The following is a 12,544-nucleotide window of genomic DNA, read 5'->3' on the forward strand; positions in this document are numbered from 1 at the left end:
TTGCTCTTTACCAAGAATCTTATCTACAGCCCAAGTTTCCAGACTGAGCCATGTGGGTCCCAAAGCAGCCATGATATTAAGGTCAGTGAAGCAGTTCTAGTCGGTCAGAAAGCTCTAGTTTGTTTGTTTTTGTGGAGTCTGGTGACACCGAATTGGCTGCAGACTCTGTGGCATTAATCATTTCCTTTCTACAGCTTTGGAGCTTGCAAACACGGGCAGAGGGCGTGTCCGAACTGCCCTCTGCCTGGTCCTGCCCACTCCTGAGCTCTTCCAAGTTAGTAGGGATTGAACTTCAAGCAGAGGCTCTGGGCTGGACTAGTGCACCCTTTCAAGTAACTGCTCCCGAAGACGGTAGGGAACTGCACTCTCATCTAAAAATAGCCAGTGATTCTGCTTGTAAACAGAGGGCTTAGAAATATGTTCCAAAATGGCATGAAAGCCTTCAGAAGTGGTAGTACCAGGGGAACACAGGGGTGGGATGAAAGCCTGCAGAAGTGTTGCTACCAGGGGAAGTAGGGCTGGGTATAAGGTGGGAGGTAAAAGAGTATAACGGGGGAGGATATGATCAAAGTACATTATCTGCATGCAAGAAAAGGTCACAGCGCTGACACCCAGTATTTTGTACAATTAATATGCACCAAAATGACATTTCTAGTAAATGCTATGGAAAAAAAAGAATATGTTTTTAAATGAAGCAGTTTACTTCTGACATGCAGGCAATGAAGTTTGCTTTTCTGGCATATTCTGAGCATATCTGGAAATACATAGACACAAATAATATTTTTGAATTAACACTCTGATAGAGAAGTCTACCTGTTTATATATAGACCTTCCTATATTTTGAGTTCCATCTCAGTGATAGTGTTTTCTGTTTACTTGTTAATTCTTGAAGGCAAAGCCAAATTTTTAAGAAGCTTATTTATTCACTGAAATGCTTACGTGTAAGAAGTAAATGTAAGTGTTCATTTGTATCGAATATAAATAAGTACCACATAAAAGCATTTTCAAGACATACTTTTCTCAGCTGTTTGTCTGGATGGTGAGGCATGTAGCAGCTGCTTTCTCACCTTTGCTGTCATATTTGTCCTCTTGGGTATGAACCATGTCAGCACCCTTCCTTCCCCTAGAGAGCAGCATACTCACCTAAGTTGCCCTGTCTTGTTTTCAGACAAATAACAAGGTAGGAAGATTTGGGACTCTGTACTCAGTCCTGGGTTTGAATTCTGATTCACTTACTACTCAGTGGTATAAAACAGATTGTTTTACCTTTCAAAGTCCATTTTCTCCCCTGTGAATTAAAGATGCCAATATTGACTCATGGGAAGAGTGCCAAGGTCAGAAATTGTAGGTGGGGAGTTCTTATTAATGTGCAGACCCCTCCCAGCACACAGCTGCTACTACTAATATGAGAAGTGCCTGACACACCGTGGAGATCTGGGAAATGTGTTTTCCTCCTTTCCCAGCCTGCTGTCTCCCATCTTTTAGGTTGGCAGCATCAAGGTGTCACACAAATAATACACGGCCCAATAGAGGATGGGCACTGTCCGTCATAACTGACCTCCATCATAGGCTGACGTGTCTGCACACAGAGAACAGAACCTTTGTACCACTGCCAAATTACTCGTGTTCCTTCTGGCTTATTTTTCTATTACCATATGCTTTTCTAATACTGCTTTGCCAACACATTATTTTCATCAGTAATTAAATAAGCATTTGCATTAAGAAGCCAGGTATTTATAATGGAATCCAAGATTTGTTTTGGTTCATTAAGGCCTGCTGCAATTTGCTTCTGAAATGCTCCCAAAGGCCCAGGTATTAAAACCCTGGTCCCCAGAGTGGCACAATTGAGGGATGGTGGAAGGTTTTGCAGGTGGGACCTAATGGGAAGTTTTTAGATCATTCCTGGAGATTGTGAGATCCTAGTTCCATCCTCTTTCTCTTTTATTCTATGACCATGAGAATTGGGGGAACCAGTGGTGTGCCCCTGGGCACAGGCCCCAAATCAAAGGGGTAAATTAATGATTCACTGGAACCTCTGAAACTATGAATCAAGTGAACGTTTTCTCTTTATAAGTTGATTATCTAGAGCATTTTGTTGTGTGATACCCAGAGAGTAATAAAAAGACTGAGGTCAGATTTCAGTGTTTGTAATTCAAGGCATTATGGACATGCAGACTGAAGCTTGATTATTTCCCAGGCTCTGCTGCTTCTCCTATAAGTATGTAAGTCAGACTTACATAAGAAATGGAAATAACTAAAAATTATTTAAAGACATTTGCACTCATTTCAAGACAGGATGCTGCCAAGTTTTCTTATCTCTTTGTTCTTAACATACAAGGTTAGATTATGCAACTACTAAAATTAACATACATGATATTTCTGAAATTATAAAATGTATTACTTGACATTAATAAGCTTAAAATATCAAGCCACTATTTCATTTCTTGTCTTTAAATTATATGAAGGACTTAAGAAATGTGTCCCTCGTATAGCTGCCAGAAGATGTTTCCTATTTGTCTATCTTTTTTCAGACTATTTTCAAAAGATCTTTGAAAATAAATTGTTCAAAGAAAATATTTTATTCTTCTTTTCCTTGAACTTCACAGTTTGGTTTTTCAGAACATTGTACAAATGAATACCTTATGGACCAAGCACTTTGACCCACTGAAGGCTTGAGCAGATTGCTTAATATTTACCAAGTGCCCCTAAGGCTTTAGGCACAGTAAGTTCACTCTGGTACCCTGTATTTGGCATGAATTGAATTATACCTGATTTATTCTTGGATGAGAGAGTGTTGGAAACATTAAGAACTGAGTTAATGAGCTCTCTGTAGAGGCCTTTAAGTGTCCTGGGGACATGATTACTGTAGTAATTTCCAACAGTGTCTTTGAATTCTGAAACCCCTGCAGCTGGCCCTCACTGGATGAAATTCTTAAGCAACTAAAGATCTAAGTTGGTGCCTGTGATATTTACCCTCAAGGAACCATGGTTCACTAAACTATGATTTATTTTTCATCCCTGTAACATTTCAAAGATCCCTCTCCACAACCAATGATGTGGTATTCATTGACCTTAAAATTAAGAATTACCCTAGCTCAAAGAAGTGAAGCTTGAATTTTCCCACCAGCTCCTAGTTACTGCCCCCATGACAGCTGTACCCACCATCAATCCACTTCCAGATTCTAACCATTGCCTTTTCTATATTCTAAGAAAGGCTCACAAGTGTTCATGTAGCCAGGAAGCATCTGAATGCCTTCATTCCTATCACTCTTGACTTGCTCATCTGTGACCTTCGCTTCATACTATAGTCAGCATTTACTAAAGCAGGGTGGCAATTGTGGTACTCATGCAGGTTACATGTGCTGGGTCATTATAAAGATAGTTATCAAGTGCCACTGTCTCTGGGGTTAAACAAAACTGTCTGCCTCCCCAAACAGCTTGGAGAAGGAGAAAGCAGAATCTGACCTCATATTTAAGACACTGATGGGGCCTCTGTACTGAGAATAGATGAGATGTTTATATTGAGTGCAATCAGTGGCTGTCAAAGGCACTTGGTAATTTTTAACTACTGCCACAATTGGTGGTAGATAATGCTTCCTCCTCCTCCTCCTCTCCTCCTCCTCTCCTCCTCCTCCTCCTCTTCCTCCTCCTCCACCTCCTCCTCCTCCTTCTATTTTCAATGTTTTCCCTGCCCCTGTCTCCTTAATCACCATGACAATTGCAGAAGTCATAATTCAAGTACTTCAGTCAAAGTATTGCTCTGTGCGTTGCCTAGCCCTCCTGCCTTCTTACACCACTGCTTTATAAATGGGTCCTCCTGCCTGTCCACTGAGGGAAGCAAGCACTCATGCCAGGAGCCATCATTGCTGCAAAATCAGGTGGAAATCCTTCTTCTCATCTGATCTCTCTGCTTCTTTAGTTCTTTTCACATCTTCCCGTGTCCCCTTCAGACTTCACAGAGTGGTACACGTATACTCATAGAATCCACAGTAGTGGCTTGCTCTCACAGGGTACCACCCTTTCCAGAGCTGCAAAGCATCTCCCTCCCCTTCCTTGGGTTACATATTGCCTGGTTCTTTGGCACACATATGAGGCTTAGGTGGTGATCTGCCAAGACTCCCTCATCAGGACTGGGTGTCGTAGACCTGGCCAAGAAGGGTACTATGCTTCTTTACTAAGGCCAGGCTTTCAGACTGCAGTATTAGGTACATGTATGAGAGTCACAATGTTGGGGCCACAGAACCCTTAAGCTGCATAGCCCTTTCTGACACACTTGACATGCCTGTGGAGATGTATGATTTGTTCTGCTCACATACTGCTTTGCTGTTATTGTTGCTTTAATGGAGTTGTCAACATTAATTTCAAAAATCTGGAGGTTGAGATATTTCCTTTACAAAAAGAAAAAAATTCAGAACATTTGTCGCTCCTCTACCCAAATTTCTCCAGTGGAACTACAGGAGCCAACCCAGTGGCTTTTAGCCTTGGCTGTACAACAAAATCACATGAGGCACATTTTCAGAAATCAGCATGTCTAGCAGCATTAGTGACAGTTTGCTGAGTGCATATTTTGTACAAGAAACACCCCTGGAAGGAGAGTTGACATAAAGTGTATTCAAGGTTAGGTACTGAAATGACAATAAACCATCAACCAAACCTAACCAGACCTAAGCTGCACACAAGCCAACGAGCTAGGGTTGTGACACAGTGGGTTCTCTTAATTTTTTAAAACAATTATTTCTTTTATTTTTTGAGATTATTATATAATTACATCATTTCTCCCGATCCTTCCCTTTCTTCCCCCCAAGCCCTCCCAAATGCCCCTCCTTGCTCTCTTTCAAATTCCTGACTTCTTTTTTCATTAATTGTTGCTAAGCACATATGTGCATATGTATATATTCCTAAGTAAAATCTGCTTAGTCTGTATAATGTTAGTTGCTGTATAGCTGGTTAGCCACAATAGCTAGCTAGGCAAGCTATAGATTCATCCCTTCGTCAATAAATGAAGTGGAAAGAGATGGGAAAGACATCTCACATGAGCATCAAGCCTTTATAGAGATGTACATATATGTAGATATGTAAACACACATGCATGTACACCATACATGAGAGAGATGATAGATGAAAAGATAGACTGACTGACTGACTCCATCAAGGGTAGCATGCAGGAGAGGGTGGGAGCATGTCCTAAGACGGTCTTGAAAACCACTCCTAGATCAGCACAAGAAACACCAACTCCAGCATTCTTCTCAATGTGTAGTTGTTTCATTGTTAACCCTTTAACGTGTGCTTCAGTTCTAAGTTTTAATTTCATTTCTACTCCTATGCAAAATTGCTGCTAATTCACAAACTCTAAAGCCAAGCTTTGGCTTTACTTTCTTTGCTACCGAACCCTCTAGAGACACCAGCAAGGTGTGAAGGGGCCCTGAGGAAGAAAGCAGGAAGAAGGAATGGGGACACCAAGGTCATAGCAAAGGCTGACCATTTTGCTTCAGCAAGAAATGAAACCGGACTGGAAAAGTTGTCTTTAAAATTTAGATATCTTTCAGTTACATTTTTTTTGCCAGTTTTCAGTAACAGAAATTGTCAGAAGTAGAAAGGAAATTGTGGGAGAGCCTTCAGTCATTAAATCAGTAAGAGCTGACTAGTATTGAACAAAACATCTTAGTTGTTTCTATTAGAACATACTGCTTTTCTTTTTCAAGTTTCCATAAAAAGAAAAAAAAAAGTGGAGTTCTGTGACTTGTCCACTTTAGTTGGACATATTTGCACCTTCATAGACACAGAGCAGAGGAGATACCAGTGACTTGTTAGCCCACCACTTAAGGTTCTGAACATCCTCCATGCTCTGGAATCCTCCCTTTTAGAAACCTAGCTACCATCTAAATCTCAAAGACCCTGAAGTGTAGACATTCTGTGAGCCAGTCCTGGCTGAACTTAGCTTTCCTGTACCCCTGCCACCTGTTCTGCAAGTGAATGGAGTCATCTTGAGCTTCCCACCCAGCTTCCCACCCACCCTGAGCCCTGGGTGAGCACAGCAAAGCAGACACACTCCCACCTCTGCCCTAACATGCAGTCATGAGGTGTAGCAAGTGACTTGTGCTCTGAGCCACTCAGTGTCAGGGGATTTGCTCTACAGTAGTCCATAACTACAACCGACAGCTCAATTTAAAATCTGAGTTGTCCTCATCCTATCAGTCAAGGAACTATACCAGGATTTTTCTTTTGGGCCACCAACCAGCTCCCAAAACATGACAAGGACACTTACTAGTTGTGAATGCTCAGCCTAGCTTAGGCTTGTTTCAGGGAGTCAAAACTTCCATTTCCTCTGGTGTAAAGTTCCTCCTTTAACTTAAGTTACCTGTTTCTCCTTATCTCCCTTTTGCCTCAGGGATTTTTACCTTCTTTATGTATATCTTACTTCCCTGCTGTCTCTATGGCTGGCTGGCTGGTAGCTACCTGGCTTCTGGTCCTAGGTGTCCCTCTTTCTCTTTCATTCTCTCCTTCTACTCTTCTCTACCTATTTATTCTCTCTGCCTACCAGCCCTGCCTATCCCTCACCTACCTAGCTATTGGCCATTCAGCTTTTTTATTAAACTAATCAGGTGCCTTAGGCAGGCAAGATGAAATAGCAACACATCTTTTCATAATTAAACAATACAGCATAAACAAATGTAACACATCTTTACATAGTTAAATATTCCACAACAAGGAACAATAAATTTGAATTGTCTGTCATGGAAGTCAGGAGAACATTCAAAGGATACTCAGAGGTCAAGATATCTGGATCCTCCTGTATAACGTTCCTCCTTCATTAATCTACACTGTAAACTGACCTCAATAAAACAAAGAAGATAACCAAATGGCCTGGAGGCTTCTGCTATTCCTGTAGAAAATTATCCTATGTGAATTAAGAGGGAAATGTTGATAGAAAGGGGACAAAATACATTCTGAAACAAAAAGAATTCAAGTAAATTAACAGCAGTAGAAGAGACAGAACCTGACATTTCTATAAATGTTTTTAAAAAATTGGAACAAGATGACTTTGGGGATAATGAAAAAAGATAGAATATTCTTCAAGTAATGTTAGGTCAACTGACTAGCAGTTTCAGGAAAAACAGCAAAGCAGAATACATGGCTGTCACTTAGGCCAAAATAAATTCCAAGTGAATCAAAGGTTCCAACATGAAAACAACCATTTTGGCTAGACACTGGAATGAATAAGGCTTTTCTGAGTAAGATATAAAACTCATCACACACCTTTAGTCCAAGCACTGGGAGGCAGAGGCAGGTGGATCTCTGTGAGTTCGAGACCAGCCTGGTCTACAAGAGCTAGTTCCAGGACAGTCTCCAAAGCCACAGAGAAACCCTGCCTGGAAAAACAAAACAAAACAAACAAACAAACAAAACCTCAAAAGCTACAAAGGGCAGATAAACTACAACAAGAACATTTTTCTATAACAAAAGCTATAAAAAATACCATCAACAATCCAACGCTGTGCAGGAAGATGTATTGGCCAAAGAACCATCAAAGATGCATTTAATCGCTATGGAAAGAACTTCTACAAATCAACAAATCACCATCAAATATGCATTTAATTGCTATGTAAAGAGTTCCTATAAATCAATAAGTAAAAAGACAATTCAAGGGTAAAATGTATAGACTCTTCTCTCATCCATTCACAGAGTATTTCCTGAGCCCCTCCCTGGAGCCCATCACTATGCTCAAGTCAAAGGTTGCAGTAAAGCAAAGCCCTTGTTCCACGTGGAGCTTACATCCTTAAAGATAGAAAGGAAAAATCAAGTACATCCCATTTCTGGTGATGGTCAGTCCTACAAAGGAAGCTATAAAAGGCAGGGGCAGTGAAGGATGGTGGGTGTGGTCACTAGTGTGGAACTCTTCAGAAAAAGAAAGGAATGGAGGGAGTGTAGAAGAGGCCCACATTGGAGAATGGAAGCAGTCCGCAGAACCAAGAGACCCCACAGCTGTACATCAGGTGAGGATTGACAACCTGAATTTCCAAAGAACTTCAAAAAGCAAGACTATCCCCACAAATGATCCAATCAACAATTGAGCTAATTAATTAAATAAATGGTTTTCAACAAAAAAGATAATAATGGCCAATAAGAATTATTACAAATGTTCAACACCATTAGCCACCATGGAAACACAAATTAACACTACTTTGAAATTTTTTATCTTACCAAAGTCAGAGTGGATATCATCAAGAAAACCAGTGACAACACATTGGCCAGAATGTGGGAGTGTAAATTGGTGTGGCAACAGTATAGAAAAAATAAACTGAAAAGTAGAACTACTGTGTGGTAGCTGTGCCAGTCCTGAGCATTTACCCAAAGAAGCATTTACCCAAAGGGTCCCTATCGGCACACCAGAAACACTTGCTGTATTTATCATGGCACTGTTCACTATTATAGCTAACATATGGAGCCAGTCCAGACACACATTAAGTGATAAATAAGAAAATGTGTATATATACACACAATGAAATTTTATTGATCTGTAAAGACAAATAAATTACAGGTATATGTTGCAGAAATGGGTGAAACTGTACATCATCCCAATAAACAAAATAGGCAGACTCGGAAAAATAAACAGTGTTCTCAATCTCTCTCTCTCTCTCTCTCTCTCTCTCTCTCTGTCTGTCTCTCTCTCTGTCTCTCTCTCTCTGATATGTGTATATATATATATATATATATATATATATATATATATATATGCAGAATCTAGATTTAACCTTTCCCCAAACACTCTCTCTCTCTCTCTCTCTCTCTCTCTCTCTCTCTCTCTCTCTCTGTGTGTGTGTGTGTGTGTGTGTGTGTGTGTGTGTGATGTAAAAGCAGAAAAGATGAATGAGAGGAGAGGAAGAAAAGGTAATGGAATATATGTCATGAAAGCAGAATGAGCTCCTGGGGCAAGCAAAACAGCAAGATAAAGTTACAATATGAACGAATTCTCTTCTGTGAAAAAGGATTCCCTGATGCGTATGGCAGCACCATTTCTGGAAGGATCAGGAGAGTGGAAGCTGTCGCTCAGGGGACACTGAGGTTGTTTAGATCATAAGTACATACTTTGTTGTTTCTGTTTGAATAATGTCTTTCCAAAGAGACCCAGATGTCAATCCTGGTACAGATAGGAGACTGGGAAAGCAATAAGAGCCCTGGGTACCTGGCTTTCCTCTATCATGAAGAGCACAGTTCCAAAGAGATTATTTCTAAATACGCCTTTCCTGAGACTCTGGAGCCAAAATATGAGGGTTCTTTTTGAAGAAGGAAAAATTAAAAAGTGTCTAGAAGAAACAGAACCAGTGAAATTGGGTTAGTTCTACATTTCAGTTCTCTTTGATTTCAATCTTTTGACCAGGGAACTTTAAAATAAATAAGACCTTGTTTGTGTGTCAGTTACATTTTGTGCCATTAGTCACTCTGATAAATATGTAAACCTTCCAGTGTTGGCAATCTGTTTGATGCCTCTACCTGCTGATATGCTGTCTCCCAAGAGGGAGGTTTTCAGGACTGGTGGTCACACAGACCATCCTTAATTTAAGACACCTGACATTGGCCCGAGAGCAGGGATCAGGTGGCCTTCCTATGCCCCGTGCTTCTAGTCCGAATGCTCAGCTCACACCCCGTGATTGGGTTGGCCCTTCCAATGACTTATTTGTACCGAGAAATGGGTATTGCTGTCATAAATGACTGAAAATAGAGGTAGAGACATGGAATATGTCTTCTGCATATGGTGAGGCTTTCATTCTCTTGAACTCACATAACTGCCTGTACACCATCTACACAATATTGGGCCAGTTAACACCATTTCACAGAAGTGGAGGTTTATGGGGTCTCATGCCCATAAATCATGTGGATTTATATCCAGTTAGCATTTGATATGGGGAGGGAGACATTTTCTTCAGGAGTGCAGCCACTGGTGCTGAGCCCATTCCTCTATAAATGACACTAATATAGCTCATTAGATGACACACAGAGACAAGAAGGAGTAGTTGGGAAGAGGAGGATTAGCAGCAGTGAGAGGGGACAAGAGAGGTAGGGGGGTGAGTGTAATCCAAATACATTATGTGCATTATGAAAATATCACAATGTAACCATTATTATGTATAGTTATTATACGTTATTGAAAAATAATTAACAAGTGGCTAACAGTGTAGAAGAGGCTTTGGAACTGGGTGATGAATCCGGACTGGAAAAGTTTTTAAGTATGTGATAGAAATATGGACCTACTGTGTGATCTTAATGTGGTCTCAGCACAGTCAGGAATAGAGACAAAAGTAGACCAGCTTGAGCTACAGAGCAGGAGAAACAGGGCTGGACAAGGAAAGGATGCAGGGTTCCATGGCTGTGGAGCCCACAGATACCACAGAGCTTTTCCTGCTCCCTGCCTGTGCTGCTCCTCAAGAAAAAGGAAGGGCTCCTGAAAGCAATGCTGAGATCACCAGGGCACCACAAGGGGCTAGAGTGACTCTGCAAGACCTTGCTTCCACAGCCCTAGCAGATTCCCTGCTCAGTTTGGGCCTCCTTCGCTGTTTGACCCCTCCATTCTTCCTGTATTGGGATGTGCTGTCTGCCCTGTGTCTGCCTCATTATGGATTTGGGGAGTGTATAATATCTACTTTCACAAGTTCATAGCTGCAGAGGATAAAACACCTCAAGTCTCACACATACCTGATGTGGGTGATATGTAGATGAGAATCTTGTGTGTTTTAAAAGTGCTGACATTATAGGAACCTCTTTCCATTCTCAAGCTGTCCCGACAGGCACACCTTGTGCGTGTCTACCCTCTAGGTGGTGTTGAGATCCATGCTGCCCAGCTGGTCTGACATCCCCACAAATCTCTCTCCTTGACATGGCTAGGGAGAAGAAAGCATGTATTTGATACACTAGCCTTCTCTGTCACTCACATGCATGTGTTAAGTGTGCATTTCCTGAGAACAAGGACACACTCTTATATAAACACAGCAAATCATTAGCCCAGGGAAATTCCACATTGATATGTAGATTACGTAGTTGACCTTTGTATGCAGATCTCATTTGTTGGCCTAACACGTTTTTTCTAGCTGACTTTTCTGTTGCTGTGATAAACACCAGTACCAAAATAGACCATAGGGTCTATTTTCTTTTACCTCCACAGTCCATCACCTATGGAAGCCTTGAAGCAGAAACTATGGTGTAGTGTTCCTTGCTGGCTTGTTTTCAGGCTCATGTTCAGCTACCTTTATTATACGAGCCAGGGCAACCCACTTAGAGAAGACATTCCCCATAGTGGGCTAGGACTTCCTACATCAATTAGCCAATCTTGTTAGGTCTCAAACCTAGACCTGAGCAGTTCTGGCCTCCAGGTTTTGCCTGTTTCCTTCAGTTCCTCCCTGTTACAGGGTATGGCCAGCATACCCACCCAGTACTATAAACTTCTCCAGCCAAGAGGCTGGGGACCCCTTCCCCAAGCCATTCTGGTTACCTGGTTGATTTCGTCTGTTCTTCACCCTCCTGGCCTCTTGGTCTGGCTCTCTCTTCCCTTCCCCTCCCCACTCACTTCACATGGCCCATTTCAGTCTGATCATGTCCACTCCACTCTCCCAGAAGTCCCTGCTTCTGGCTATGCTCTCCCTTTTATTTTCAATAAACTTTCTTCTCCATCATACCATAGAAGTCATGTCCTTCCTTTTTGTTTCCTTTTTTCATTCAAATCTGATGGAGGCAATTCTTCAGTTGAGGTTCCCTCATGCCAGGTGACTCTAGATTTGTGTCAAGTTGACAAAAACTATGGCAATGTCCTTGATGGAAATTTATTCTCCAAGCACAAGTGACATCATGTTGCACTTAGTTTAGCTATTACATCTCGTTAACCCCTTTCATTCAGAAATAGTTCTTTGTGACCTTGATATTTTGGGGGAGCACAGACCAGTCATCTTTGAGAAGGCCTCTGGTTTGGAGTTTTTATGTTTCTTTGAAGTTGAATTTAGGAGATGTGCCTTTGGGAGGAACAGTACAAGCAAGAGCTTGTCCTCAATGCTTCATATGGGGAGCTGACCATGCTGTTGATGTTAGCCTCAGTCACTGCTCTCTGTTAATTACAGGCTTCCTGTATAAATGCTGTTGGTAACTAATATATGTTGTCAGGGAGGAAATGTCCTAAGATAATACAAGTAGCCTTTTGCTCCTCAAATTCTCACCCACCACAGTTAACGCCCACTGCTGTCTTATGCCGACACCTCTTTGGTACTTACTAATTGGAATTCTACACCCAAAAGAGCATCTCCATTCTCTATTAATGATTCATTTGTGGACTTCCTTATATCAGTGTAGTTTTACAGGCAGATACTTCACACCCAGATACTAAGTGTTTTGTTTCCATCCCTCAAGAGCCACTGAGTCAGTAAAGCCTCCATGCAGTGGCTTAGATCTACCTGGCATGGAGTCACCATGCCAGGAGGAGAATGGGAGGAAAAGTCAGCAGTCACAGGGGATTTGTAACCTTCTTTCCCATCCAAGCTCTTTACTTAACCTGAAGTTCGGT

The 12,544-nt window shown here is 41.4% G+C and overlaps 1 protein-coding gene across 1 annotated transcript in view; it reads left to right on the forward strand.

The window, feature by feature from the left end:
* Positions 1-280: 280 nt before the first annotated feature.
* Positions 281-12,544, forward strand: part of Thrb (thyroid hormone receptor beta) — a 239,456-nt gene continuing 227,192 nt past the window's right edge. The window contains exon 1 of the mRNA XM_027389385.2: positions 281-351. The gene's annotated coding sequence lies outside the window, so the exon portion shown is untranslated. The remainder of the gene's footprint in view (positions 352-12,544) is intronic.

The sequence above is a fragment of the Cricetulus griseus genome (assembly GCF_003668045.3).
Source record: "Cricetulus griseus strain 17A/GY chromosome 1 unlocalized genomic scaffold, alternate assembly CriGri-PICRH-1.0 chr1_1, whole genome shotgun sequence".
NCBI lineage: Eukaryota > Metazoa > Chordata > Mammalia > Rodentia > Cricetidae > Cricetulus > Cricetulus griseus.